The sequence below is a fragment of the Triturus cristatus genome, chromosome 10 (assembly GCF_964204655.1).
Source record: "Triturus cristatus chromosome 10, aTriCri1.1, whole genome shotgun sequence".
In the NCBI taxonomy this organism is placed as follows: Eukaryota; Metazoa; Chordata; class Amphibia; order Caudata; family Salamandridae; genus Triturus; species Triturus cristatus.
Genome location: NC_140593.1, coordinates 616,010,687 through 616,017,183, shown reverse-complemented (window position 1 = coordinate 616,017,183; position 6,497 = coordinate 616,010,687).

Here is a 6,497-nt window from a genome sequence, read left to right as displayed (position 1 = left end):
TTGTCGAATCCCCTTTGAATGGCTTGGTGTGCGTGTATATTAAATGTGCCCGTCAATAGCTACCCATGTTTGTATAAATAAACGACAAGGGTGTCTACTTGGAAAATACCCACTGGCGGGGATGCCGGGATTAGGCACGGTAGGGCGTCAGACACGTCAGAGCTTAACTAGCGGTGTAAATACATTCTATGTGGATTCATTCTATGCATAGTCGCCTTTTAATGAATATCACGCAAATCGTCATGGTGATAGGTACATACGGTTTGTCCAGCATGTCCTAGGTGTTTCTATAAATATATATATTTTTAAAATAATAAAAAACAAAGGCCGGCCCCGGGGGATGGGGTCCCCGGAGCCATAAGTGGCCTGAGGAGGGGGGCAACGCAGCCCCCTCCTAAAGAATTTAAATTAAAAAAAAGGCCATGACCCGGGGGTTGGGGTCCCCAGGGCCGATTAAGGCCTTGGGAGGGCCGAATTTATTTTTTTCAACAAAAAAAATTAGGGTGCAGGCCCTGGGGGATGGGGTCCCCAGGGCCAGTAAATTAGAAAAAGAAGGAGGGCCACACAGCCCTCCTTCTTAAAAAAATAAAATAAATAAAAGACCGGCATCGCGCTGGAGGCCACGCCCCCTCCTTGCAGCACTCTGCAAATGAACCCCCTGGCCAGTTGTAAGTTGGGGAATTAATTCCCCTTCAATACTGTGGGTCCCTGTGGGCCAACTAGCCCAACAGGTATCTCCAGTGTGCGCCAGGGAGCTGCGTTGCAGACAGGTGTTCTGAGGCCACGGCCCTTTTTTACACCTCTATGCAACGCAGCTCTTTGGCGCTTACTGGAGGTACCTAGTGGGCTAGTTTGACCCTAGGGATCCTCAGGATTCAAGGGGACTTAATCTCCCAACTTAAAAAACGGCCACAGGGCATGTTTACACAGTGGTGAAGGGAGGGGACGTGGCCTGAGTTAACGTGTGCAAACAAGCCCTGTGGCGCGTTTTAAGTTGGGGAAATAATTCCCCTTCAATCCTGAGGGCCCCTGGGGGCTAACTAGCCCACCAGGTGCTTCCAGTGAGCGCCACTGAGCTGCGTTGCAGAGAGGTGGTCTAGGCCGTGCCCCTTTTTACATCTCTCTGCAACGCAGCTCTGTGGCGCTTACTGGAGGTACCTAGTGGCCTAGTTGGACCCTAGGGACCCTCAGGATTCAAGGGGACTTAATCTCACAACTTAAAATGGCCACAGGGCGCGTTTACACAGAGGGGAAGTGAGGGGACGGGGCCTGAGGTGACGTGTGCAAACACGCCCTGTGGCGCGTTTTAAGAGGTAGTTTTAATCCCCTGCCCTATTATATACTAGGGGCTTACAGAGGAGGTCATGCTGATCACAGGTGGACCCCAACGCACAGTGTTCCCTAGTGCATGTAGGTGTTTTCACTGTATTCGGAGTGTCTTTTAACATAGCACTGGCTCTAGGACTGGTTAGTCACACTCAGTTACCACCAGTATCCGTCTGAAAAAGTTGAGGGTACAGGATGATTTTGCAACAAGGCTTCATTCTGCTCTTCTGTTTGTTCTTTCTGCACGTTATCCTTCCTGCACTTTTCTTCGTCTTTGAGGACTTCTGTTGCTTCTTTCTGCATTTCTTTTTTTTCTTTCTGTGCGTTTTTGAAATTCACTGAAAAAACCATAGGTTTCAGGCACGTTATAGTTCGGAATTAGCATTTAAAAAACCTTAGAAATTCACTGAAAAAACCATAGGTTTCAGGGGCGTTATAGTTAGCTGGACTTTTCACTCTTACAAATCCATTGAAATTCCCACGTTATAGTTAGTTTAGCTAACTATAACTCGCGCGCCCGCAATGCACTGCTGATGACGTCACATATTACATCACTCATGACATGGTCAGTGACATCACTCGTTACATCACCGATGACATCTCAAATGACATCACTGATGACATCATCCTTGTGATACAGTGGCAGACCTCCTCTTCCCCTAATATAACCTTTGATACACACATTCAAAAATAGAAACTACAATGTTCAAAACAATGGACATACCAATACCAGTTACAACAACCTATTCAGTAATTCTAAGATCCACATACACATCCACTCATTCACCAACAGTCCTATACAGTCACTCATACATGTACTCACTCATCATATGTACTCACACACCTATACATCCTGTTACACAACGCCACTCATCCATAGAGTTACTCACACACATAGTCACTCATGCTAATAAAGAATCAAACATCCATTTACTTGCATATACAGTTATACAAACACCACCACACTTACTTCTACAGAAACTTACACACTTAGTCTTTTAAACAATCACTTATAGAAACACATACTTATTCATACAGGAACTCTTTCAATCTCTCACTCTCACATATACTCACTTATATACACCAATAGTCACATATACTAGTTTAAAACATATGTAGTTACTCATAGAGACACTATTGAGACTGTCTATCACCCACTAACACACCCATGCACACACTCATCCACCCATACAGTCCTGCACACATTCGGTCTTCAACACATACAAACAGTCAGTCACTCATTCATGCACCTATGCACTACGTAATACCCCCCACGAACCATACAGACACTCAGACACTCATACTGATACTCAAAAAACCAACTAATAGCCTATATAGACACTCATGTAGCTACTCACCAACCCATGCAGCCACTTATACACAAAGTGAGAGACTGATACAGATATTTACACATTTAAACATTACTCACTAAGCCATGTATTCACTAAGATACACTTAATCAGTCAGTTATACAATCAATTTTTCAAAAACAAATCATCCATTTAGAGACTTATATACCCATTTATTCTTCCATCGACCTTGAGATATACATATATAAAACATATGTAATTTTCAGAAAAACACACATTCACTGGATGATGTCATCAGGGATGTCATTTGAGATGTCACTGACCATGTCATGAGTGATGTAATATGTGACGTCATCAGCAGTGCATTGCGGGCGCGCGAGTTATAGTTAGCTGAACTAACTATAACGGGGGAATTTCAATGATTTTGTACGAGTGAAAAGTCCAGCTAACTATAATGCCCCTGAAACCTATGGTTTTTTCAGTGAATTTCTAAGGTTTTTTAAATGCTAATTCCTAACTATAACGTGTCTGAAACCTATGGTTTTTTCAGTGAATATATATACACAACTAATTTAAAGTACAACAATACTTGAAAGCCAGAGTTTGTTTAATGCATCTTTAATCAACATAAACTACCTTCCTTTATGAACCTATATACCTTTTATGTACTTATGGATCTTTATTTGATTTGGATCTATATATTACTTTTATATTATTTTTCTTCTAATTCAGCATAGCCAATGTACTATCCGATTTTTCACCCTATACCACTCAATATATCCTCTAGCTCAACTCTCGGACTCCTCTAAAACCGCTTTCTGCTACTCTTTCCAATGCACTAGCTTATTTCTCACCCTATACCTCTATCAATATATCCTCTACCTCTGCTCTCATACATCCCAAACCCCATACCACTACTATGATTGCCACAATAACCCTTTTGAAACTCTTCCTTACTCCACCCCTCCTTGCATCATCTCATACCGCTTTACTATTCCGATCCCCCAAAACAAGTCTTTCTAAACCCTTCCTGACTCCTCCCCCTCCACCTCCCTTTTACTCATCCCAAACCTCCACCTACTGCTATGAGCTCCAAAACAAAACCAAAAGAATCAAAATCCTTCCCTTCTATCCCTCCACTATCCTATTCAATCCAAATAACAGACTAACATTAATTTCAGATTTCACAATACTAATTCACCACTAATCCTTTATGGGTTCCAGAGCCGAAAAAGCACTTCAACACCTCATCAGGGGTAGTAAGCGCTATATAAATGAAAAACCTTTTTACGTCTTCTACCCTTCATTATTCTTCTTAATCCAAATACCTTATCCACTACTCAAATTACTTTCATATTTCACTATACTATTTCACCACTAACACTGTATGGGTTTCAAAGTAGCATGGTAGCCGCCGATAAAACACTTCAAACCCCCCCCCCCCCCCCCCCCCATCAGGTAACAAGCGCTATATAAATCCAAAACTTTCTTCCCCTTCTCTATCCCTCCACAATCTTTCTCAAACCAAATAACTGGACTAACATTCACCACTCAAATTACTGTCATAGTTTCACTATACTAATTCATCAGTAATCTTTTATGGGTTCCGAAGTGGCGTGCTACACACCGAAAAAGCGCTTCAACACTCCATCAAGGGTAGTGAATATGCTACTTACCAGTATGCATCTGTTCTTGGCATGTAGGGCTGCTGACATTCATATCTGTGCGTAGATCGCCGCCTAGTGTTGGGTCCGGATGATTGCACATTGTTGTCCTGGAAGAGTCTTCGAAGTATCACGAGATAGGTGGCTCCTCCCCTGGACTACAGTGCACATGGGCATCCTCTCCATCCTTAGATTGTTTTTCGCCATTGTGGCAGTGATGGAGTAGATACAGTAAGTGATGACCATGCTATACAGTAATTCTGAGTGCTGCAGCCGCTACAGGCGCCGGGGAGGAAGGTGGGCGATATGAATGTCAGCAGCCCTACATGCCAAGAACAGATGCATACTGGTAAGTAGCATATTCAGTTCGAGGCATGTGGGCTGCTGAATTCATATCTGTGCATAGATTATATAGCAGTCCCTCCATTAGCGGCGGCTGTCCGTGCCAGCTGCAGCAGTCTGAAAAAGAGTTTTGAGAACAGCCGGTCCTACAGCTGCCTGCTGTTTTGAGTGTACATCTACACAGTAGTGTTTGGTAAATGTATGTATAGTGGACCATGTGGCTGCTCTACATATTTCCTGCAAAGGAATGTTTCCTAGGAAAGCCATGGACGCCCCTAACTTTCGTGTTGAGTGGGCTCGTGGGGGAATCGTTAATGTGCGTTTAGCTTTTTGATAGCAAATTTGAATACATTTAACGATCCATCTGACTATCCCTGCTTTGGAAATGGCGTTGCCCTTGTGTTGTGGAGAAAAGGCAACGAAAAGTTGTTTTGTTTTCCTAAAAACCTTTGTTCTGTCTATATAGTACATGAGGGCCCTCTTTACATCTAGTGTATGGAGCATTCTCTCTGCGACATTTTGCGGATTTGGAAAGAAAACAGGCAGTTCAATAGTCTGATTCATGTGGAACTGCGATATCACTTTAGGCATGAATTTGGGGTTGGTACGTAGTACAACTCTGTTTGCGTGAACCTGTATGAATGGCTCTTGAATGGTTAGTGCCTGGAGTTCACTAACTCTTCTTAACGAAGTGATTGCCACTAAGAAAGCTACTTTCCAGGTGAGGAATTGAATCTCACATGAATGGAGAGGTTCAAAAGGTGGACCCATTAATCTGGTGAGGACCACATTGAGGTTCCACACTGGTGCCGGTGGGTGTCTTGGGAGAATCACTCGTTTGAGTCCCTCTAAGAAGGCTTTGATGGCAGGCACTCCGAATAAAGAGAGGTGCTGCCTGTTTTGAAGATAGGCTGCTATCGCGGTTAAATATATACGTATGGAGCTGTATGCCAGATTGCATCGGTATGAGTGTAAGAGGTTACAGATGATGTTTTGAATGGATGCGTCCAGCGGGTTAATGTCATTGTTGTTGCAGTAAATGACAAACCTTTTCCATTCAGCCGCATAGCAAGCTCTGGTTGTGGGTCTCCTGGCCTCCTTGATGATATCCATACATTCAGGTGGCAGGTTTAGGTAGCCAAACTCTAAGACTTCAGGAGCCAGATTGCCAGGTTCAGCTGTTGCAGATCTGGGTGCTGAATTTCGCCATGGTTCTGCGTTAAAAGTGCGGGTGTGATCCGCAGCCTTTGATGCGGCACCACAGAAAGTTCTAGAAAGGTGGTGTACCATGGTTGGCGTGCCCATGTTGGAGCAACTAGGATGAGTGTCAGTGAGTGCTGTCGCAGTTTGCGTGCCACTAGCGGTATTAATGGCGCTGGGGGAAAAGCGTACGCAAATCTGCCGGACCAGTTCATCCATATCGCATTGCCCTGTGACTGCGGATGTGGGAACCTGGCGGCAAAGTTTTGGAATTTTGCGTTTTCGTTTGTGGCGAATAGGTCTATCTCTGGATGACCCCACTGTTGGAAGTACGGCTGGAGTACTGACGGATGTAGCTCCCACTCGTGCATCTGGTGGCAGTGTCTGCTGAGCAGATCCGCCATCTGGTTGTCCTTGCCCGGGAGGTGTTCCGCCATGAGGAATATGTTCCTCTGAATGGCCCACTTCCACATGCTCTGAGCCAGATGAGACAACTGTGGAGAGTGTGTTCCTCCCTGCTTCTGTATGTAGTACATGGCAGTCATGTTGTCCGTCCGGATCAACACAACTTTGTTGCATAAGTGTACTTTGAATGCCTTCATGGCTAGGAAGATTGCCATCAGTTCCAGCAGGTTGATGTGCATCTTCTTTTGCT